At 36.5% G+C, this 25,240-nt stretch overlaps 1 protein-coding gene across 6 annotated transcripts in view; it reads right to left on the bottom strand.

Moving 5' to 3' along the window:
• SOX5 (SRY-box transcription factor 5) overlaps window positions 1-25,240 on the bottom strand; it is a 907,668-nt gene that overhangs the window by 734,047 nt on the left and 148,381 nt on the right. For all 6 annotated transcript variants that reach the window (XM_039882498.1, XM_039882492.1, XM_039882491.1 and 3 more), the window contains exon 3: window positions 12,061-12,137. The gene's annotated coding sequence lies outside the window, so the exon portion shown is untranslated. The remainder of the gene's footprint in view (window positions 1-12,060; window positions 12,138-25,240) is intronic.

Below are 25,240 nucleotides of genomic sequence, written 5' to 3'. Positions count from 1 at the left end.
ACCTGACACAAGACGCATGGTGGTGTCATTTGTTAAGATATGAGCATTGATGAAATATCATGTTTGGGTGGGTAGAGAATAATTCAGTTTTGCATCTGAAGATCTAAAGGACGAAGTGGTAAATTTTCACTTTCATGATAAAATTTTTATAATTGATATCATGAAAGGAAAGTTTCAATCAAGAACTGAAGATGAGAAAGAAGATGCTTTGAGTTAACAGAAACAAACAACAACAAAAAGTCAAACTAAAAATACAAACTAATAAAAAAAAAACCTGTGTGTATTTTAATTCGGGTTTTTTAAGTTTAAAATACTTTTCAACCTCATTAATATAATGAAGTCACAAGATTTTAGAGCTTGAAAAGATCATACAAATTGTTTTAAGTTGAAAAAATGTGCTCCACCAAAGCTTATGATTAGCCCCAAGGTTATTCAGTGAATAAATGATGATGTTAGAAATTAGCCAGAATTCTACTGATAAGCAGACTAGTGCTATTTCCATGTCAGGGACAGTGTGGTTCCTCACCTGGCTGATAGCCCACATCACCTGGGGGCTGAGGGCAAGGAGTGGGGCATGGATCTCAGACTCACAGCTGCTGGGCCCCCATCCCTGAGATGCTCTTCCAGGCAATCTGGACTGGGGCCCAAGAGTCTCTATTTTTAAGTGCTTCCAGGTAACTTCATAATTAGCCAGACTCAGAATCCAGTGTATTTAATAATCCCAATACTAGTTTTACTTAGACCATTTTATAAGATTTTAAAATTTATATTTAAAAGACAATTTTCCCTAATTAAATGTTTTCAGCTTATAAGGCAACTAAAAGTGTTCATTATGAAAAGTATTCATCACTACAGTGAATTCAAAGATTTAAAATTCAATTTGACAGAAATGTTAATGATAAAAAGTATTTCCATTTCTGTGGGAAAATAAGTTATTTACAGTAAGAAAATGATCTGATATAAATGCTTCCCATTTATAAAATAAAAATCCTTTGGCTGTGATAAGATTCTTCTAGAAATTTAAAGTAGTTTTATATTCCTACAATTAAATATCTACTTTAGATATTTCACTTTTTCTTAAAAAAAAAAAAAGAAAGAAAGATGCTGTAGGCCAAATCTAGCACAATAAAAAAGGGGTGTCGTATACAAATAACTGAACATTTTTGTATAAACAGCATTAATACCAGATTTTACAAATAATGCAAACAAGACTATAAACTTGAAAACTGTGTAAAACTAGATACTACCAACATAACATAAAATAACCCCTTAAGTATTGATAATCAATCTAGATTTGAGTGAAAGAGTTGCAGAGATCAAAGTTAAGTAATGCAGTTATAACGGACATAATCGAAGGCATGAAAGGGATGCAGGGATTATAGGTAGGAAACTAGCACATCTGGCTTTCGTAGAGACATGAACATAGTGAGTTATTTTTGTCTGACTGACCATTACGCCACAGAAACATGCAAATGCTTTCCTGGTTTCTTTCTTTTCAGATTCCATAGCACCTTTGTTTCTCTCTGTTCCCCCTCCTCTCTCTCTCTCTTTCTCTCTTGGTGGCCATTAACTATACTGACAGTTTGACAGGCTGAAATAAGGAAATAAAACACTTAAACATTGTTTCCTGATGTATGCATTCATCTCCTCTGCCAAACACAGATATTGAGGAGATACTTCACTCCTCCTGTCAGCTCACTAAATTACACCCCAGCTCACAGGCAACGCTGAGCTCAGGTCTCTCAATCTCAGTGCAGTTCAGTTCCTTCCAGACTATGCAAGGGCTTCAGTCTTTTTTGCTGAAGTCCTTCCTTTATCATTTTTAATAGCACATTTTCTTAAGCTATGGATTAGATTTCCGTATAAGAGCTACTCATTTTCCCACTTTTTAAACACCATCAGAATTCAGTTTAATTTTTTAGAGCTTTATTTTTTAGCGTGATTTACTTGAGCAATAGCAAATGAATACTAACCAAACCACTGATTAAATGTTCTGTCTTTCTCACAACCAATGAAGAGTTTTGACTTTTTAAAACTAGATATTCATTAACCTAACATTGATTCTCTTGACAGATCTAGTGATGGAAAAGGAAAAAAGTTGACCATGACATCCAAAAATAAGCCAGACCACAAACAATAGATGCTTCTTCCATTATTATTTTTATGTATCAGCTAAAGTCAAACTTTTATAAAGCAAACTTTGAAACTCTTACAAATAATAATTAACTTCATCCAGAGTACACTGATGTGTATTAAATTTTGAGAAAACGGTAGGTGGGGGCGGGAGGGGGGAGAATGACTTTGATTATTTACCTCCCTCTAACCATTATTAACGCAAAGGAGAAATTTGAAATTTCAAAGTGAAATATATAAGGATTTAAAACAAAAAAGATAATGGAAGTAAACCTCTAAGACGTTTTCTTTGCTTCATTCTCTCAACAGCATTAATTTAGTGCCTACTATATGCAGTACACATGCATATGTTCTCTGAAAGATGCTAAGGAGAATCCCACATATATCCTGTCTGGCTCCTGAGGAACTTGCAGTCTCAAAGAGATGCTATAATCATAAAGAGCTAGAACACAAGGTGGAAAGTATTTTCAAATGGAGGCACGAATAAAATGCTATGGAAATTCAATGAAGGACGTGATATCATACATTTGGGAATTCATATCTCAGTTTGGCTAAAAAATTTCTTCTGTGATAAGACTTATATGTTTTATTATATTACTTGTCTTATGTTATGCACCTTTTCTAGCAGGCTGTAAAATCTGTGAGGCCTTGTGCCTTGTTTACTTTGTTCATGAACTTTCTTCGCTGAAGTCTCACAATAACCTTATGAAAGGAATTTTTATCCCCACATCACAGGTGAAGAAACTGAGGCAGGAAAAGTTTCCTGGAAGTTGAGGAATCCAATTCCACCATATTCTGAAACCCCAAACCATTTCCATTCCAACTATTTAAACCTCAGCAATCATTATACAGTCCAGTGATTACATTTACTTTGGCTTATCATTCCCAAGTATTTCACAAGGAAATTCTTCTTAGAAGTGGTCATAACTTTTAACTAAGCTCTTTTAAGTAAATGTAACATGCAAAATGCAAACTTAGTTTCCTGACTTGAAAAATATATCAATTATAATGTGACAGTTGTTATCTCATTAAAAAAAAAAGTCTTAACAAGCTATCTGACTAAAAAAATACCATTTTGATGATGGGGTGTCAAATTATGTGCAAGGCTAGGGCTGGGCAAAGCCTTGTGAGTTGCTTTCACTGGAGTTTGGTAGGTAATTCAGGACATAAACAGAAGGACACCTTTGACTAATCTATCCTACATACATCTTGCTGTTGTTTTCTCTCATTGTTTTCTCAAAAGTTTTGGCAACATATTATCTTTTAAAATGTTGAAAAGGACACTTTTGGAAAAAATTGCTCTTAGTTTCCCTTTGGCCACATATTTGGCATGAGATATGAGTAACTCTGACTCCTGAAACTGCACTTTTTCTACCATAATATATTGCCTTCCAATAGTTTCTTTTGGATTTAAGAAGTCAAGAGAAACCCTGCTTTTGTCATGCTTCTACATCCTTCTCTAAATTTAATTAACATACATTTTTATCAAGAGATGAAGAACTCTAAGATTTTTTTTTTCCCTCAGCTGTAAGACACCTAAATGATTATATAGGGTATATCCCATCCTTGCCCAAAAAAGACATTCAATAGCATTAAAACCAAAACACTATCTCCTTTTCCCACACTTACATCTTTCCCCAATTCTATTTTTAAAATAGAATATCTGTGCATAATAAACGAGACCTTTACCTTATAATACAGAAAATGAATGTAGTAGAGAAAAAAAATGGAGAGAACTAGTGGAATTGTACAGAGACAAGAAAACAAAGGATTAAAAAAGGATGAAAAGAAAAGAGGGAGGAAGGGAAAAAACAAGAAGGGAAGGAGGTAGAATCGTTTTATTTTGTCCACGCCCTTTGATAAAGCTTCAAGTTTGCTTCAAGACAAAATTGCCTCTTTCAGTACTCAATGATATTTTATTTCTATGTAACTTCCTTCTCAAATACGTTAATGACAGAGGCGATTAGTCTAGCTACACACAGGATGTCACTATTCCCTTATATAAATAGAACTAACACATGTTTCAGTCAGAGAAAAATACCTATAAAGACCAATTTTCAAAATGTATTAGAATTCTGTACTGTAAGATGTTCTTTTCTTCAGTTTGGATTAAGTTTAATTGTTGCCATAATCCTTTACCAAACAGGCTTTCTGTAGTATTATTATTATTAAGTTCTCCATGTGAACTAGAAAGTTCTGCTCAAGTCAGAATAAAAAATCCAGAAAGACAAGGGATCATGATGCTGGGTAACTGAACAGGAATAAGTAAGGCCTTATTAGCAAGGCAAATAGATAGGAAAAAGGGAGCTGGAACTGAAAAAGCTAATTCTATATTAGTTTAAACAAATGTTCTGACCTATGCAGCCTCTGAGGTTTTTGTACGAGTACTTTATTTTACATATTCAGGTCTGGAAATTAGTGGCTACTATAGTTTTGAGAACTAAAGGATTCATAGCACAAGAGATTCTTTTCTAAAAATTAAATATATGTAGCTCTGGGTAGCATGATCTCATCTTGGTGACACACATGGAATTCATATGCAAAGTTGTTAAGTTACTAATAATGGCATCCATTTTAGCCTGAAACTCCGAACTACTGATTATTGCTTATATACTTATCAAAACCAAAATATTAAAGTGCTCTTCAAAAGAATAAATTGCTGTATCTAGTACTAAATACATATTCATAGAGGGCACTCTGTCCTTCTTGATGGTGGCTACCCTGATGACAAAACTGCAAGATACTGATGGCACACTAACATCTATGGTTCATTAGCTCACTTGTTTGCTGTGGTTATAGTGAAAACAAGGTCTTAGGGTCAGATCCTCACATTAACCAATACGTTCCTTTCTCTTCTACAGCAATAGCCTATTTTGCTCAGTTTTGACTGGCCGTCTCAAATAGGGTTTGCTACTGGTCACAACAGAGACTGAGAGAGACATACAGTGATCATTTGTACAAGGAAAAGAACGCAAATTCTATTTCCTACTAAATGATGGCCCATTTCATTCTTTTCATACATGAAGCACAACATATTGCTTACAAATCAATCTGATAGAGTGTGTGCTTCAGCCCTGGGGTCACTCAGCCTGGGTTGGATTCCTGGTTCCATTTCTTACTATCTGTTGAGTCATGGCAAGTTTCTCTTTCAATTCCCTCAGCTGAAAAAATAGGTATAATAATAGTACCTGTTTCATGAGGTACTTAGGAAGCTTAAATTAGATACTACATGCAAAGGCCAAAAACAATACCTGGCAAAAAGAAAGTCTTTAGTAAATGAAACACACTGTAAGTATTCTATAGTAAACAAAAAATGATGGGGTTTATTTCCTGATTTTACATACATGTCTGTGTATGTCTGCGTGTGTGTGTATGTGTGTGTATGTATATATACACACATATATTTAAATCTAGAGGTCTTGCATTTAAATTTAACCTCCTAAAAAAAAAAAAGCAGAATTTTAAAAGGTAGTTAAAATTCTACAGGATAAGTGAACTGAGGTTTATAAAAGTCTTCTATCAGATCTCGACTCTTCCAGCAGTCTAGTCCAGTACAGCAGTCTTTCTGGAATTTCAGTTTAGGCTTACCTGAGTGTATACCAACAGCAGTGCAGAAGTGGCCTTTCTCCTCATACAGTGAATCCAAAGCTACTGCTGATGACACATGGATGGGCAGGAAATGGGGTGTTCTCCCTTCTAGTAGATGAACACTGCTACTGAGAACTTCTTAAATAACTTTTTTTGTTAAAAGATTGTTGATTTCTTGCTTCTATTTGACCTTTATGCCCTCTAGGGAGTTTGGTAGTGGGTGGGTTAGTCAGCTTTGCAGCTAAGCCAGCTAGGCAAATAAGTTGTTTTGACTATAGTGCCTACAAATATAGAGCTATGTGCATATGCATATTCTTTCCCATGCATGCACTAGGATAGCTCCAGAAAGTATGACAAAAGTATATTACAGAAGTTATAAAGGAGCACATTTGGATGTTTCCTTTGATATAAGAGCCAAATAAATGTTTGTTATTATAAGTCTCACACACACACACACACACACACAGTGGTTTCAGTCTCATAATTTTTTCATTTAGGGATTGCCTGATGAGAGTCCTTTTGTGCAGAACAGGAACCTCTAGGTTCTAAAAATACTGACGTTGTATTTTTAGCCACTGTAACAGCTGATTTGGACTGATTTCATGGGTAACCAGATCAATTGGGTAGACATTAATGCTTAAGAGGACATGCGGGAAGGGAATCAACTGAAATAGTCTATGAAATAGACTATAAAATCACTATCAGAATAGCAACCCTAAACACAATAGCACTTCTTCACACCCCAGTTCTTCTTTACACAAATCAGGGCATAGAACAACTCAAATCAGCCCTGAAACTAGGACTGTGGTCAAGTAAGGAGTCAACACCAGGAGCAGCAGAAACTTGCTATTAATCTGGCTGATCAATTTAATGGGTGTTACTCCTTCTGCTCTAATTCAACATTTTAGATGAGTTGGGTATTTAACAAGTACATGGATCTAAAATGACCAATTATTTCATTTTTTAAAAATAATTCTTTAAGATTGCAGTAAGAAAGTCGCAGTAAGCTAAGATACTATGGTAAAAAATGAGGGCTATTAGTATAACAGCATTATACACATAATAAAATGTTCTTATTCACTAATAGAATCAAGCGATTTGCAAAACTCTGTTTCTCAAACATTTCATTCACAGAAATGCAAAAAAGTAATTAAGTATTATTTGTATTACACAATGAAAGCAATATATAATGTTTATTAATACAAAAATATAATATATAATTATAGAGCTATTATTCTATTATTACCTATATATTTAATATTATTTTAATGAAAATATATCTGTGAAGTGGTAGCTAACTAAATTTTGCTGAATTGATTTTACTAATGCTTTTTTCCTGTTCGATGTCTTTTCCCTCTTTTCTCTCTCGGCTCCTGACTTTACTGGGCAAAAAGTAATAATAATTTAGTTTCATTTTCTCCTCTCACTCTTTCTTCTTTCCTCCGTCACCCATGGAAGATAGCCAGAAACTACGTTGGAGAGATTCCAGGGTGTCCTGTTCATGTGTAGAGTGCCTCTGTGTATATCTTAGCTAGGCTAACCTAAATTACCATTTAAAATATTGAGTAGAAAGTTCAGGTTGGAATAGTCAGCATTTATAAGTCAACTGGTTACATGATACAAAAATATATAGCCAACTTTAAAATTTATAGCAATAACATTTATGTATCGTGTTACTCCTAGAACAATCTAATTTATAAAGTGCCTATTGTGTATACATAAGGAATAATCATAAATCATTTACATTAAACAGTGTCAACTGGCAAAACACAACTTTCCCGCTAAATTCTGCATGCTGAGATTAATGAGGTTGTTGGAAAATAGCACGCTAAAATAAAAATCAACTCTGATTCATCCTAGGTGGATAACATATCCTTATAAAGGAGCAGGTGTCTGTAATATGATTTAGAATACCTATGGAACATCTCTGGAAAATATTAACTTTCTCTGAAGTAGACAGCCATCCGCAAAGTGAGCTGGGAATGTGGCAAGAACCCAAGTCTGTCACCAACCCCGAGCTTTCTTTTATTTCTTCTCAGTAAAGAATGGATTTAAAACAAACAAACAGAAAACCTTAAGGCCCTATTTGACCAGTTGTCTGACATGTTTTCATCTACAGGCACTTCTAGAAAACCTGGGAAAGATTATATAGATTACTTGCTTTGTGTCTTTGACTCCTAGTGAGAGAAAAATCCCAATCAGTGACCAAAGCTATCAGTTCTAAAAGTGAAACTCAAATATGTATGTGGATTTTCTTCCTGTGTTCACTCCCTCCTCCTTATTCAGAAAGGCAGCTGTCTTTAGAAATCTATGCTTTGGGATCTTGATTAAACCCATTCCTTCTTTCTAAAAAGCCCTTAAAATTAATAATAGGGAATGGTTTGACAGTTCACATCTGTAAAAGCATTTAATCTTATCTGAAACCCACACCTACACAGCTGAATTGGACATCATATAAGAAAAATATATTTTGAATTTCTCTTACAGTATTTTGGTCCTCTATCTTCTGTCTTCAGAAAAGATTACAGGAGTGACATTTTCTTCCTGTCTTAATTTACAGCCTTAAAAATATCCATTGATTTGTTTTAGACCTAATGGAAGAATAACATTTTTCTTACGTATGAGAATAAGTTTGTTTGTTTTTTTTTTAAAACCCACTTCCCCTTCAAACCTTATCAATCATTAGTATTACTATGAAGAGAAGCAACTCTCTACCTTGGTAAAAACTAAAACTGAATCTGAAAAAAACAGAGAGAAATGTATAGTAAGAAAATTTGTAAACCAGTATGAATGAACTATCTGCTGTTTCCTAGTCATAGATAATTGACACTCTGTAAAGATCTGTTGTAATCTAGAAAGCAAAACAAAACAAAACCACACACACAGAGTGATAACAGATCTACAAACTCCTCAACCAAGCAAGAACTGGTGGTAAACAGGTTTTCGGGGAAAAGATCTTTAAAAATTACATGTTAATCTGGAAAGTCAGATACATAATGGCCTTTGTGGGAATATTTTGAAAATCGGGCAGCTTCCAAAATTTCAATGACATTAATTGGTAGGGAAAAATATGATGTACTTTTTCACAACTGAGAGAATTAAACTTAAGAAGCAGTGACAACTCACTTTAATCATAAATAGAAGATTTGGGTTAAAAAGCTTATGCATGCAAAAAGAACAGTGATAACTTCAGAAGGTTTTTGTTTGTGTGAAGAGAGACAAGGTGACACAGTGAAACTGTCTTCATTTAACATGTTTATTTTATAAAAATATCTGGTATTCACACAATTCCTTCCCATTTTCGAGTGGTACTTTAATTCACTTAAGAAAAACTCCCCTTGTGTTCAGTGAGGCAGCTTAAAATCCCAAGCTAACTCTTCCTTCTTGGCAATAAACTGAGAAATCTTTGTAAAAATAAAGTATCATTGTGACTGCTATCTCTGTGGCTGCTACTCTAATCTCTATATTGTTAAAAGGTTATTTTTTCCCTAATATTAATGAAAACTACACAATCACCATGTAGGCACTTTTAAAGTATCTATATTTTTCTATGATTGACATATACTTTCTAGCAATTCTCTATACATTTCTAAAGTAAAAATAATTTTTAAAAAAATAACTGATTTCACCAACATATTCCATAATAAAATATGGAGAAAAATGTCAGCAAAATCAACAGGTAGTTTGGGCCAATTATCCAAAAAGATTTCCTTTACAAATTACTTTCACAGACCCGATTATTACTTTTTTAACTGAACTGACAAAATTGAAGGGTTGGGATGCACATAAACACAGGCTCCCATAGCAATAAGAGTTGTTGAACCATCATTGGAAAACTCCAGGCTGAACCACCTTTTTCCACTTTAGCTAACAAAATATAACTTCTTTTCCATTCTTATTTTGACATTATCATTTTAAAAACTAGCTATAGATTATAATTGTTTTGACTCTTTATTCAGGAAACGATCCCAATAACAACTCATTTTTCTAGATAGCTATATATATTAATGCTGCTTTTTGTTTGTTCCAGAAGGCACTGATTCAATGTTACTTTTAGAGTTTTTTAATCCAGAATCCATGGATTGCTAGGAAACCTATAAATTTCTAGAATTATATACAAAATATGTATATACACATTGTGATTTTCCTGGTAGCAAATCATTCTTTTTTGCTACCGAGCATCCATGTATCCCATCTCCCTCTGGGATTTAATCCTTAGTCCATGGAAAATTACAAAGCTAACTCTATCCCCTGCTCCAAAAGAGGTGTGTTTGGATTAGTCTGTGATCTAATCAAAGCAAATTAATATAAAGAGACTTTTGATAGGACTTCTGGGAAAGATACTCTCTTTTTCCTGTTTGATCTGAAGCCTGAGAGGATGTGTTACCGTTGAAGCAATGCTACTGCCACCACCTTGCTCCCACATGAAGCAAGAGACTGAAGCTGTGTTAGTGGAAGCTGAGGGATGGAGAGAAATTGAGTCCTGGTTACATTATTTGAATCCAGAAGTTAGCTCTTTGCTTAGACTCTCCATATTTTAACAAGTAACACACATGCGCGCACGCACACACACACACACACACACACTCACTCACTCATTCACTCACACACATGCACTCTCATACCATCTTTCCCCACAACATCTGCATAGCTGTCTCCTTCAGCTTAATTGTCATTGGCTTTCTCAGACCTTTGCTATCTAATATAAGTCCCCTTCTCCGTACTCTTTACTTCTGTCCATCTTACCTGTCTTTAATCTCATTACATGTTGTCAAAATCATACACTACATGTTATTTCTTAATTTGGTACACAGGAATTTGGTCACTTTTCCAGTCCTTTTCAAAGTTTACACAGCGTAGGATCATTATCCATTTGAGAGAGGGAGTTGGGGAGTAAAGAAGGAAAGTAGACTTTAAAAACTGAAATTTCAAAAAGAGAGCCATGTAGTGAGTTTCATAAATGGCCGAACAAATTGAGATTCTGATTAGACGCAAACAAGAAAATATGTTGTGGTTAAGCAAATATCTTTAGCATAGGAAAAGACTTTCATGCATTTTGATCTTGATTCCAACCAGACTTAGCTGACATAATTATGAAGCCCCACAAAGTAACTGCTGGGATTTAGAAGCACTTGCCACTTCCCTTTGAACCAGCTCTATAAATGACAAGAGTGAGTATTTAGATTAAATGAATAGATTAATAAACATCTTTGGACTATCCATCAGAAAGGTTGATTTATGTTCTATTGCCAGCAGTAATTCAAGCAGTCAAAAAAATATTGTATGTTTTTCTCACACTTTGCCAATGTTATCACACCTTGTAAGTGTGACAATATCTATATTCTTTTGCCATACTAACTATGAGCAAAAACTGATAGATATTAAACCATTTTAAGTTTCTTTGAGCATCAGCACAGGAACCACTTATATTTATAACTCTGATAAATGGCCCTTCACTTGTAAATTTATAGTGTATCCATAATTTCTTTAGGGAATCAAGAGGTTCATTCAAAAAATTGCCACAATATTTATCTATGCAAAAATGATGGATATGGCTTATGAAATTAAATGTTTTTAAAAATTAAAGTCATATTGCCAAGTAAAAGGACATGTTCTTTCCCAGTTTGCTCACATTTTTAAAATGATCAGAACTGTCCTCTCAGCAGTCGTAATACTTAATCTAAATAGCATATTAATGTACTTATTAAATATGTCCAAATATATCGTTTTTATGTTGTATAACATCAGTACGAACTACTGGACATGAAGTTCACTTAAATTTATTATTTAATTTTCTAATTCTATCGTATATTGAGCTATAAAATATATAAAATATCATTAGGATATAATTTTTCTTATTTACATTTACCGCATTTACTGCAGCAGTCCTCAACCTCATAGGGACCAGTGCTCCTATGAAAATCTAATGCTGGATGATCTGAGGTAGAGCTGAGGCGGTGATGCTAAGTGCTGGAGAGTGGCTGCAAATATATATGAAGCTTTGCTCACTTGCCAGCCGTTCACCTCCTGCTGTGCGGCTGGGTTCCTAACAGGCCACAGACTGGTACCAGTCTGCGGCCCAGGGTTTGAGGACCTCAGATTTACTGTATTTAGTTCTTCAGGGCTACTCTCAGAATACTGCATGGTTCATTGTAAGCATGACTATCATAAACTAAATCTCCAAATTATGAACTTTCTTTAGCATTAGCTCATCTAGTCAAAAATAAAAAATTGTCCCAAAGCTTGCAAAATTTGCAGTAAAAAAAAATCCTTACATATTGAGCTCTATTTATTTAAAATAAACATGATATTGATAATAATAAAATACAGTTTACATACCCCAGTGGATCGCTAGCTCCTTGTGGGCAGGTACATATTTATCATCATCTTTGGGTCACCAGTGGCCAGCACAGCACCTGGGATACAATGCACACTCCATAAATGATTTTGAATTAATTAAACTGATTGGAATAATCCAATTGGAAGATATTAATTAATGAACTAACAATTCTGTGTATCAACCTCTTCTTCTACATCCTACATTATTAAAGTGGCAGTGCACAGTTTTATACATTTGAATGATAACTATTCTGAAAACTCAATTCTCAAGAATAATTGCTTCTAAATGCTTATTACATATTGTTATTGTCTTTTGGTTTCGGTGGAAGGAATACAGTGAAGTGTTTGAGAGCATAAATTTTGGAGTTAGCAGGTCTAAATCCTGCTTCCACCATTTACTATTTACAGGGTCATTTAATCTCTCTAAATCTCGTTTTATCTTTAAAATAGAGATAATGATAGTATCTTTCTAATAATAGTCAAAAGATTATAGGAAAACAGTGCTTACCACATTGCCTGACACACAGTATGACCTCAAAAAATGATTAAGTATTATTTGCATTCATTTCTCTTTCCCTCCCTCCTTGTCTGTGTAGTGAAGAGTTAACCTTAACCGAGGAGGGGTCTTGCTTCTGCCTTCAGCTACTGAGAGGTGATCTCTAGGCCCTGGAAATGTCATGCCTGATAGGAGTGTCTTTGTTTGCCTGAAAGCTTTGGCCTGGGGATACTAACAATGTGATTGATGATGGAGGCTCTAGGCTATGCACATCAATTTTGCCTCCAGAAGGAACCTGAGACAAGGGTATCAGCCCAACACTACTGTCCTGGAGGGGCTAAAGACTATAGATCAGCCACGTGGACTGTATGTGATCAAGTCTCATTAAAAATTCTGGACACCAAAGTCTCCCATGAACTTCCCTGGTTGGCAATGCTCTGCGCATATTGTCACATATCCTATTCTTACAGATCTCACGGATCTCCAAAAGATTGAAACTGAGTTTATTTGATTAGGTTATATGAACAACAATCTCCAAATCATGAACTTTCTCTAGCGTAAGTTCATCCAGTCAAACTGTCCCAAAGCTTGCAAAATTTGCAGAAAAAAAAATCCTTACATATTACATGCTTGTAAAGGATCATGTCCTGACTCCATAGGGAGAGGACAATGAGAGCTCTGTGGTTGGTTCTTTGAGCTTCAGACTCAGCAACATACCCTTCTTACCTTGGCTGATTTTAATCGGTATCCTTTCCTTGGAATAAACTTAAACTATAACAGTTTTCACTGAGTTCTGTGAGTACTTCTAGCAAATTGTCAAACCTGAGGGTAGTTTTGGAAACCCCTCAAACTTGCAATTAGTGTTAGAAATGAGGGTGGTCTTGTTGGGGGTGAACGGCATCCTTGAACTTTATAGGTAACTAACTGTACAGTGGTGAGACTCTCACACCTTTCTTCTGTAAATCTAAAAAGCTCAATAGCTTTGAAAGATACCTTACTTTACCATTTAAGTGATCTTAACAAAGCCTTAGTGTTAAAAATCACTTTGAAGTGATGGTGTTTATGTACAAATTGTATGCCATTTCATTTTTGCTTGCATAATCAATAAAAGTCCCTCCCCCTCCCATAATAGATATAGAAATTTTCTGTTTGGTTTTGGTAATGTGAATAGTAGTATTATTTAGAAATAAATGAGTCAAATGCATGTAAAATTTCTAAAGATAAGTAGTAATAGATCTGTCAAGGTTAGATGTTAGAAAGTTAACTTCGTAAGAGATATATTGATTTTCAAAACGAATATTGATTAAATCATATGCAGGTTTTCTCTGCCATCCTATGAAACCTTTTGAAAGCTGAAATGTTGTAAATAGAGTACCTGTTTTTGCTAACTGAAAGAAATCCAAAGAGGATTTTTGCTTTCATAAACGGTTACTATACTAATGTAGGTCTTTCATAAAAGCAAAATGGCATAACCTGAACTTTTGGAAAGCAGAAATACCTGAACTTTTTCTTCTCCTAACTACGTAGTTTGCAGTATGCAAGAGGGTGTTTATAATTCTTTCTTTTTGTACAAATAACAGTTTGGGAGGCAGGATTTTAAGATGGCCTCACAAGTCTCCACCTTCCCCTGCCACCGCCACTGAGGAACATGTTCTGCTTAATCCCCAGAATTATAAATATGATAGATTTTACACCCATGAACAGCGTATATTATATAACGTAGTTGACTTTAAAACAGGGAAATTATCTGGGTGGACCTAATCTAATCCCATATACCCTTTAAATCTTGGTTTAGAGATCAAAGACAGAAGAAGATGGAGATTTCAGGCATAAAAAGTATTTGATACACCACTACTGACTTCAGGATAGAGAGGGCCACATGGTAAGGAGTATCATAGCCTCTGGGAACTACAGGCAAACCCCAGGTGACAACCAGCAAGGAAACAGGGCCCACAGTCTTACAACCAAAGAGTTGAATTCCATCAAGAATAAATTCGGAAGCAGATTTTTCCCTAGAGCCTAGACAAGAGCACAGCCTGGCCAATCTTGATTTCAGCCTTGTGATTCCCTGAGCAGAGAACCCAGCCAAGCCATGCTGGACATGCATGAACTTTGAGCCAATAATCAGGTCTTGTTTTAAGCTACTAAGTTTTTGATGATTTGATATGCACCAATAGAAAACTAACACACACAGGAACCAAGGATTCTGCACGAATTTTATTGACCTCTCTTTCATTTTTCACTCTTAAAACAAGTATCACTTATGTGCTAGATTTCATTAACCAAACAGACCCCAGATTACCACTGCCGATACTGAAAATTCATGAACCCACTCTGAATGAGAAATACAAAAAAAAAAAAACGTGTACTATGCCATATGCTATATGTAATATACTGAACATCTGTGTCCCCCTGAAATTCATATGTTGAAACCTAATACCCAGCATGATGGTATTAGGAGATGGGGCCTGTGGGAGGTGCTTAATTCATGAGAGGGGAGCCCTTATGAATGGGATTAGTGCTCTTAAAAAAGAGACATCGGAGTTTCTCAGTCCCTTCCACCATGTGAGAGGTTATAGCAAAATGATAGTCATCTAGGAAGCAGACTCTTCCCAGACATTGAATGTGCTGGCACCTTGATTGTAAGCTTCCTGGCCTCTAGGACTGTGAGAAATAAATTTCTATTGTTTATAAACCACTCAGTTTATGGCATTTTGTTGTAACAACTCATATATACTAAGACAGGACTGTATTTATTGCCTATACAATAGATAATTTGGAAAACCCGATTCTCTGTAGGAAGGTGCTGAGAAGGTAACTGTTAAAAGTCTGTAAATTATCTCCAACTTTTCATGGGCCCTTTTAAGGGGTGGGAGTAGGCAGGGATTGTGCCTTCTTGAGGCGTATGTAGGAAATTACTACATGTTCAATGCAAAGTATACAGAATTTCTACATATCTGGAGTGAAACTGGGGGTCACTTCAAAGGATTCTCTCCCAGGTGTCTTCATAGAACATGCTACTACAATTGCTTCCTGTCTCATTCCATTTTTATTCATTTACTACAATGTTGGCATATTATTTTTTGCTAAACAAAAATCTTATCATGTTGTACCCCTGCTCAAAAATGACCAGTTTCGACGGCCTTCAAGATAAAGTTATTCATTCACTGATGCAATAAGTACTTAAGTGTGTATAATATGCTAAGTTTTGTGCTGGGCTATAAGGATGTGATAGACGAGGTCCTGCTCTTCACTGAGATTTTCTCTTTGAAAAATACACTTCCCATCCTGTTTGACTAGAGCACTCTAATTATCTTTAATCCTTAACTAAGGCTTCACTCCTCTGGGAATCCCCCTTTGACTTTCCCAGGCATAAAATACTGCACCTAATCATATAATAAAATTTATTACATTGTACTAAAATTGCATGGGATTGCACGTCTGTCTCCTCTATAAGCAGAATATATATGAGGAGAAAATTCAGGATGCATGTGCACCCCAAATTCCTAGAGTTAATAAGAGATTATGAATGAGAAGTTCTTCTTAAGAAAAGCAGAACCTGAACCTAATCCCTCCTGTAAGGTGGGATATACAGGATATGCACATAATGAAGGGAGAATATTCTAAGCTAACAATAGGAACTAGGCTAGCAGATAAGGAATGAAAGCCCATGAAATGACCTGTGCTACCTCATGTGTTTCACCCCACACCTTTTATTTCAATTATGAGTTCCTGGAGGTCTGGCCCAAAGCAGACACTCCAGTCTGCAATCTGGAGATCAGCTACTATCTAAAACAAAGGGGCTATTAATCAGCTTACTTAGTGAGACAACAACCTTGAATGACAGAATTTGAGAGTGAAAAGCAGTTTAAAGATTTCCAATACAGTCCCTATGAAAAAGCAAAAAGTGGATCCTAAACAAGTAGAGTCAGTATGGGAATTCTCAATTACCTAGGGAGGAAGGGGAGAAAAGTCTAAGGCATGGAGAGAGGCAAAGTTCAGAGATAGGAGCCAGGCTTTCTTCATATCTTGGTTTTTAACCTATAAGGAGATGGTGCAGAAAAATATCAGCTGGATAAAAAGAATATAAGGGCCTAGACTGTGCTGGCAGTCCTCTTTCATGGACATTACTTGTTGGAGGGGGGATGGGAGATGTCTCAGGCCTAGCTACCTGTTGTTAGGTAGCTAGTCAGACATGAGTGATAGGAGTAACAAAGGAATAGGGGTCCAGCCCAGAGACTGCCCAAATAACACCCTATTGGTAGTTAGAGAATTCCTCCTGCATCCCAAAGACAGAGGACAGGAAAGTCATAGTCTTAGCTGGCCTAATCCAGCTACAGACCTCTGTGCAGAAGGTACTACCCTAATTTACCTACAATTTAAACTTCATTATAATACTATGTTTATGCCTGGATGTTCATGAATCTAACTGTAACAGACTGAATTCTGGGTGTGCACATGCACACTAAGCAGAGTTATAGAGAAGCCAGGGTCAATCAAAATGACCTCACTTGCCAATCACCTAGGAATGCCTTTGGAACCACTCATCATACCTCAAATATAAGGCAGACATTCTCACTTCTGGGTCTCTCTCTTTTTTGTGACCTTTGTGTTGGTTACGGCACTGGGACCATGTGCCTCCTTGGGGCACACTTTGCCTTTCTCTATGTGCCTCCTTGGGCATTCTTTGTCTTTCTAAAATATAGTTTTAATAAATCTTTTCTAAATCTCAATGACCTGTGAGTCTTCACTGCATCTTGAGGAAGAACTGAGGAAAATGCTAACTACACTTCTGTGCTGTCCTTATCCCTCTCCCTCCCCCTCTGCCATTGGGGGGACACCAAACTTCTATCAATCCCAATGGTAACACTGTCGTAAGTCTTGTATCTATCTAACCTGGTGAGAGAGAAATAAATACTGGTGAATGGAGGTAGCCAGATAGATTGAGTTAAAATAGATTATTCCTCACAAGTTGTATGAATATACAAAGAACCTGAAAATTTCTATGTTCTGTTTCATCCTCTCCATCGCCAACACACACACACACACACATGACACAGAGGAAGACTAGGTAAGCCATGGGTTAGAAAAAGGAAGAGAGACCTCAAGCTGAAGGCCACGGTAGGTCAGCAGCAGCTACTCTGGTTCAAAAACCACGTGGATCCAATTACATCAGCAAGGACAGAGGCCCCAATGGTTAGAGATACTATCGGAGGGCAGAAGCCAGGATGGATACAGAGGACAACCCCAGGTCCAGAACACAGATGTGATGCTCTATACTCCACCGCCAGCCTGGTACACAAACTCCTCAGACTTCATTTCTTTAGTGTGGACAGGGCCAGGGCCAGGGCCAGGGCCAGGGCTGGCATCAAGGTGAGGTTTGTGAGGCACCTAGGAGGGCACAAAATGTAAGGAGGCATCCCTCGCAGGGTCGTGTAAGTGAAGGGTTGCCACCTAAGAGAAACGTCTCCTTACATTTTATACCCAAGGTGCCTCTCTCACCCCACCTTAGGCCTGAACAGGGAAATAGAGAAACTAGCAAATAGAAAAAGATTATTTGATAGTGAAGACACTAAGTTACTCTGTGCCACTTTTTATTCACTTTTTATTACCTTTCTATCTGCCCAGGAAGGTAGAAACTTTGGAGCAAGAATGCAGTAAGGAAACAGCTCCATTTTCTCTGTGTATTAGAGTAGAAGTGGACAAATTTTGACCCAATTAGATGTGTCTCAAAAATTATCGTTTCATTAGATTATGTCCCTATTTAAAAATGCCATAGGTATTATATTGGAAATCACAGTTAGGATCTGTGGCTTTACCTCCACGCTGTCCCAGCTAGCTAAGCGTTCTTAGACGAGTCACTTGATCTTTCAGGGTATGACATTCATCACATTACAGGGCTAGCCCATTCAATTTCCAAAGTTCTACCCTGCTCTGATATGTCTACCTCAATTATATGATAACTCCTGATAGTACCCTAACCGTTCTAATTTATGAATGCAGGCAATTAGGTTAACAAAAACAGTTAACCTAATTGCCAATCACAATAGGAGAACTGGTAGCATGAAGAATGAGAGACAGAAATGTTAAATAACATTAGGGTTATTGATAGTAATCATAATCAAACACTTTGATATTTTATAGTAGTTACTAAGAGTAGTCATCATGATAAGTCTTTACATGTAATATCTGGCTTAATTCTCAAAATGATTTCATGGGATAAGTACTTCTATTATATCCATTTTACAGATAAGAAAAAAATGGCACAAAGATTAAAAAATGTGCTCAAGGTCACACAACTAGAAATTCCTATTTAGCTAACTCCTATTAATTACTCTTTAGCTCCTATTAATTGCAACCAAAAAAAAAAAACTCAACTAAAACAGTAAAAAGAGCAGGACAAAGAAATTCTAGAATCACCATATATTAGAAATGTTTAACATAACCATTCTTGAAACTAAAGGTAAATGAGAATAGAATAAGAAGTTATTGCTCAAAAAGTTTATTTTCATGAGGTAGTAGTGTACAGGTTAGTGCAAAGCTGACACTGGAAAGGCCATAATCATTTCTTCATTGCATTCTACAGGTGAGGAAACAGTTTACTAGGGTAATAATGGCAGGATGGTGCTTGGAATGCAACTCTCCTCTTTTTCAGCCCAGTGCTCTTCTTAGTCTTCTTCTAATCCTTGGTAAAGGTAACAGTGGTTGAGAGCACAGTCTCTGAAACCAGACTGCTCAGTGGAAATTCCCATTCTCACTTGCTAGCTGTGTGATCTTACGTCTCAGTTTCCACATCTGTAAAGTGTAAGTAATAATGCCTACTGCATATAATTCTTATGAGAATTAAAAGAAGTTTACAGAGAGAGAGAGAGAGAGAGAGAGAGAGAACCGTTCCCGGTACCAAGTAAGTATTTAATAAGTGTTGGTCTTTACTATTACTATAATAGCACATTTGGAAAATAAGGAGGCCAAAACATCAACAGCCACTTAGCAGCACACAGAGCATAAAAGGCTTCTTAATACTATTTGAAATATTCCACACTTTCTATCTAAAAATTATATTTCTTACTCTCCTAAGCACACCATATAGCCCACAGAGAGTAAATTTTTGTCAGGATTAGGGAGATAGGAAATGCTAAAGGAAGTAATTTACTAGCAAAGTTTTAGGGAGGAATCCCAGCTTCCAGTCTTAGCTTTATCATTAGTACATGAATATTGGAAAGCTAGATCATGTCTCTGAGCCTCAGTTTCCTTCTTGAGACTTTTCTACCTAGGGAAACTTCTGGAGGGTTCTCAAACTTCATTAATAGCTTATGGCAAAAAGGAGATTTCATATATTAACTTTAATAATTCCAACCAAGTAAACAGTATATAACCTTTAATTACCAACCTTTTGTTTTCTCCTTTTGCATCAGATTTCCTGCCATTATTAATTTAGGCATGATTACAGGAAAACATGTATAATTTGCAATTCAAACAGCCTTTAATCTTAAAAGAATTTCCAAGGGTAGAAGAAATGGGGACCCAGTCCCCCAGCTCTGTCCCTTGTATAGCCCACCACTTACTCAAGGAATCTTAACTCCTAAAGGAGGCATGCTGTATAGCTTTAAAATGACTTCATTCCCATATTTACATATTTTTAATAGGGCTATGATGAATCTCCTTCCGCTTGACTCCTATTTTGAGCTGTGATATTTTAATCTCCATTCTTGCTGCAACTTAGCAGATGAATGTGCAGTGTGACAGAGCTCAGAGGAAATAGTATAAATAAAGCAAAGTGGAGCTATGACATCTCACATTTTATAGCTTTTTTATTGTAGCCGAAGCATAAACAGAGCACAGCTGTGTTATACTTACCGCTGCGAGCACTCTCTCAGTCCTCACCCCCTATTGCTTTTAAAAAGACAGTGCTCTTATTCAGAAAGCTTTGGCTGTGCGTAACATGGCCCCACTGGGGCAGCCTTTACCCCAAACCTCTATATTTGACGTGTTTCTCCTCTTTCAGATGTAGATTTTTTTGTGGCCCATATCATTCATCTAACTGAAAACTAATATGCCAACTGCAGCTCATTCTGCACAGCAGCAAAAGCACGCTGCTCTTACCTGCTGGAAGATGGCTCCACAGCCAAACTATAATTTTCACTCTTTCTGGACATGCACACACGGGACCCAAGCAGTTTCCAAATGCCCTCTTAACTGGAGAGACACAGTTAGCAAGAAGTATGCAAAATAGTGCACTCTCTCAATGAAAACCTCTTTTAGAATGAATAAGTTGTATTTTTCACTTTCAAGTTAACTCATAGTAACGTTTGAGTGAAAGTTGGAAATCCCAAGAGAAGTTAGTTAGAAGTAAGTTAGAAGAGTGTTATTGAGATGTGCAAAGGAATTCTACATGTTAACATACTCATCGGGTTTTAGAATTTTTAAGGCTGGTGACAGGCATCATTGAGTCCAAAGAAGACAGAGTAAGACAAAAAGCAAGCACCTCGACACTCTGACAAAAACGAGGTTATATATCAGGCTCGATTAGTCCAGGGCAAGCACCTGATCTAAGCGAAGCCAATCGAGTCCTTCCCTGAGATATTTTGTTTAAGTAGAATGGAAAGCATCAAGATATGAAATTCCAGTGCTACCATCAACGGTGGCATTTCCTCTCATATGGAGATATCTCATTTTACAGCAAGAAAGAGTAAAGTCAACATCCGCAGTGACATGGAGGTGAGAGAAAGATGTCAAGCCCTGACAGAGTATGATCCCCTGGTTTCTACTGTTCCCGAGGCCCATCTACATTTTTGCCTCCCTCCAGTTTGGTTATTTACCTTTCTTGTATTCCTTTACTCAACGAATTACAGATTTTTTTTCTTATGCTGCCTCAAACTGGATTTTACCCACTTAAAAAAAAGAATGCTAACTTTTACACCTTCCAGAAGAAGATTCTTTTTTCAGATTTCTTCTTCTTTTTTCAAATACCACCACACTATTTATGGGAAGGAAGGAAAACCCTCTGCGCTTGTAGAGGAATGTGTAATGAAAATTTCAAAGACACACACTTCCAAGTGAAAAGAACACGGGGGCATAGAAGCCTATACACCAGTGGAGTGAAATGAAAGCCAGGAAGATTGATTTGCATCATCATTAACACGGAAGGAGAAAAGCACAAGAACACAATAACTGCGAGAACTACCTCCATTGACATACGTAATTGTTTCGAAACAACGGGCGCAACTGGGCTAACACAGGGGCAAAGTTGATATCCCAAGCTTCTCAGCTATCTATCCGCCCAAAGTTGCTCTTCTGCCAAACTCATTGTTTACCAAGCTGCCAGCCCAGCCCAGGGATCTGATTAGCAATTTGCACTTTTGTGAGAGGATTAACAGAATTCCTTTGTTTTGATGTCGGATTATCAAACTGCATCTTTAAAGATGTGTGACCTCATCCAGATTCATAAGCCTGCTCCCTTGAGAATGACTTGAATTTTACTCCACTTGCGCAACATATAATTTCATAAAGGAGTTACTGTCAAAACATGGTACTCAATTTTTGATGTGTGTGAAGAAGCACATTTGTAATGTAAATAACCTCAGAAGTTTTGTGATATTTTAAAATAACCCATCTGGTGGGAAAACAAGGATTTTCAACCCATTTGGTTCCAGCACTAGTAAATTAGCATGCATCTAGCTCAGAGAACCCAGAGATAAAACCCATTCCCAAAGTGAGACTCGTGGCACTTTTATTTTCAAGGGAAAGTATTTTTAATTGTCTTATGCTCTTGATGTAGTGTTTAAAAAGAAAGTAGAATGTATAAGAGAGTAAACTGAGGAAAACCAAAGAATTTAATGGCTAAAGTCAAAATGATATCAAATTGTTTATACTGCATAGTATATATGTCCAGATTTACCCAACTATGAAGGTGAATAAGGATGATACAGTAAGAGTTTTGTATTTCTAAGTTCGTTCAGTAATAGGCAACTAATCAGAAAGAAAAGTCCTGGAAATTTCCACCAAAGTTTGAAACAAGTAAATCTCCCAAGGGGGACATCAATAGGGCAGTATGCAACAGACTGAGAAAATCAGTCTTCAGACTTTGTGCTAGTGTAATTTTTACTTGAGGTGGTAATCACCATAGAATGCACAAGAGCAGTCCAGCCTGGAGAAGGCATGCATTACTGGTGTGAGAACCTATTTTGGGAAGTATATAGATGCCCATTCAGCTACAAATGGTGAAAGGGCAGTCTGCTCACAACAAATGCCCAAAAAGCCAAACATTGCTGGAGATTAAGTGGTGACTTCATTTTTCGACAAATTGAAAAATCAAAATGAGCAACTGAACCATCCTATTTCATAAAGAGAAAACAAGTATAATTAAATATGTATATTTATTTTTAATACTAATATAGATTGTTACCCCAAAATTGATAGATTTGGGAATGTTTCTTTAAGTTAAGGAACTTTCAATTACAGTGAGAGTGTCTAAGACAGGCCCTGATAACGGTATAAGGTGTGTTTGTCCATCTGTAAGCACAGTATATTATACACACATGACTGTTACATCGATGGTTCTTAATGAGTGGTTGAGTGGATCAATGAATTCACCTGCAAAATATTTTTTTAAATACTCAAGACACGCACCCCAACTTATAGTCAGTGGATGAGATAGAACATATTTTTCTGAAAAATTTCATTTGGATATTCTATGAATCCTTCTTTAAACAGCCCTGTCTTATATTTGAAAATAGCCCCTTTATATTTTTGTTAATCTTGTCTAACTAACTAAACTGGAAGTGTATTTTAAAAGTGGATCTTGTCTCTTAAAAGCCTCACACAGTGACTTGCACACAGTTTGGTGTTCAATAAAAGTTAGATAAATAAACTCAAAAGACTCGTGGTTAATAGGGATATGATAGATGTTATCATAGCAGACAAATACTCGAGGGAGAGTAAGAATGAAAAAAAAAATAATTTAATGAAAATTTGACTTTAACCCCAGAGCTGCCTACATGGAGTTCAAGAAGAAAACAACGTGCATAAATACAGAACACCAGCCCAAATCAACCCTGAATTATTCATTTATTTAATATATATTTACTGAATGTTTCTACTTGTCAGGAACTATCTTAGGCTCCAGAGATAGGGCAGTAAACAAAATAGACAAAGCTTCTTACCCTCATGCAGTTAATTTTCTACTCAGGGAGATGAAAAATAAATAAGATAAATTAATAGCTATATACTATGTTAGTTAGGGAAGTACTAAGGAGAAAAAAGAGAGCAAGGAACAATAGAAAGTGTTTGTGGGTGGGCCAGATGTGATTTTTGATAGACTAGAAGGAAGGGCCTCACTAGGAAGGCATCATTTGAGTCAAGACCTGAAGAAAGTGCTGGAATGAGTCATGCAGTATCAGAGCAAGAGCACTGCAGGCAGAGGGAACCTTGCAGGAGTGCAAAGGCCCTCGGGGGCTGGTGCCCAGCAAGTTAGAGAAAGAGCTATGGGCAGTATGGTTAGTGCACAGAGAATGAGAGGAAGAGTAGAAGGTGACGTCAGCAAGAAAGAACTAGGGGTTGACTCTGCCTCTTGAGGGTCATAGTAAGGACTCCCTAAAGAAGAAGCCGATGGAGAGTTCAGAGCAGAGAAAGACGTAATCTGACTAACCTGATTTACACTTTAAAGTCTCATCGGGCTGCCATATGAAAGCAGTCTGAATGGGGACAAAAGTAGGAGTCCAGATAGGAGCCTACTCCACAAGCAGGAATGATAGTGGCTTCAACCAGACAGGAAATAGTAGAGATGAGGAGAGGTGGTCAGATCCCGGAAATATTTTGAAGGTAGAGCTGCTAGAATTATTAAGGGTATTAAGGAGAACATAAATAAAAGAGAGGGTCAAGGATGAAAGGTTTGGGGTCTGAGCAATGGGAAGAATGGGTTTTCCTTTAACCGAGTTGAGTAAGACTTCCAGAGGGACGGGTGTGAGCGGCACATCCAGGGCTCATTCACATGTACCAAGTAGAGCTGCCAAGTAGCCATCTGGATATGTGTGTATGGAGTTCAGGAGAGTGGTTACAATGTAAAAGAAGTTTATATTCTCAAACACATTTTTTCCTAGTTCTGACCACTAAAAGTGGTTGTTTTCAAATGAGTCTTTATTTAAACAGCATGACAGAATTGGCAGTGTCTTCAATAACAGTCTTTTAAAAAGTACAGCAATCTTTATACGGCCATTTGGTTTTAATAGAGATGATTCTTTAAAAGCTCATCAGATACTGATAAATCATGGGCAGCAAAATTCATACTGTCAATGCATGTAATGGATGCTAAAGTAATAGCCTAGGTTTCGTGGCCCTCCTTGATATAGACTAGAAATTAGATAATTCAGAAGAACAAACATGTAGCACCATCCCTGGATATGCATGTTTCACAAATTTCCAGAAATGGCAAGAAAACTTATACTCAAGCTTCTGAGGGTTGACTGATAAGACATCTTGCTGAGCACATTTTAAGTTTTGTGTTTTATCTTCAAGATTTATGTGGAATTTAAAAGATAAACTCAAAGATTCGATGTTTTAAAGTTTCCACTAAATTACCTGGTTTCCCCCAAAATCATTTGTAAAGTTGACTTTGATAATTGTAGAATATAATCTTCATCATCATCGCCATCATCGCCATCATCATAGCTACCTTACATTAAGCCC

This window comes from Pteropus medius, unplaced genomic scaffold (genome assembly GCF_902729225.1).
Source record: "Pteropus medius unplaced genomic scaffold, Ma_sr-lr_union100, whole genome shotgun sequence".
Taxonomy (NCBI): domain Eukaryota; kingdom Metazoa; phylum Chordata; class Mammalia; order Chiroptera; family Pteropodidae; genus Pteropus; species Pteropus medius.
The sequence above is the reverse complement of the archived record's forward strand: the minus strand, read 5'-3'. Positions and strand labels throughout refer to the sequence as shown.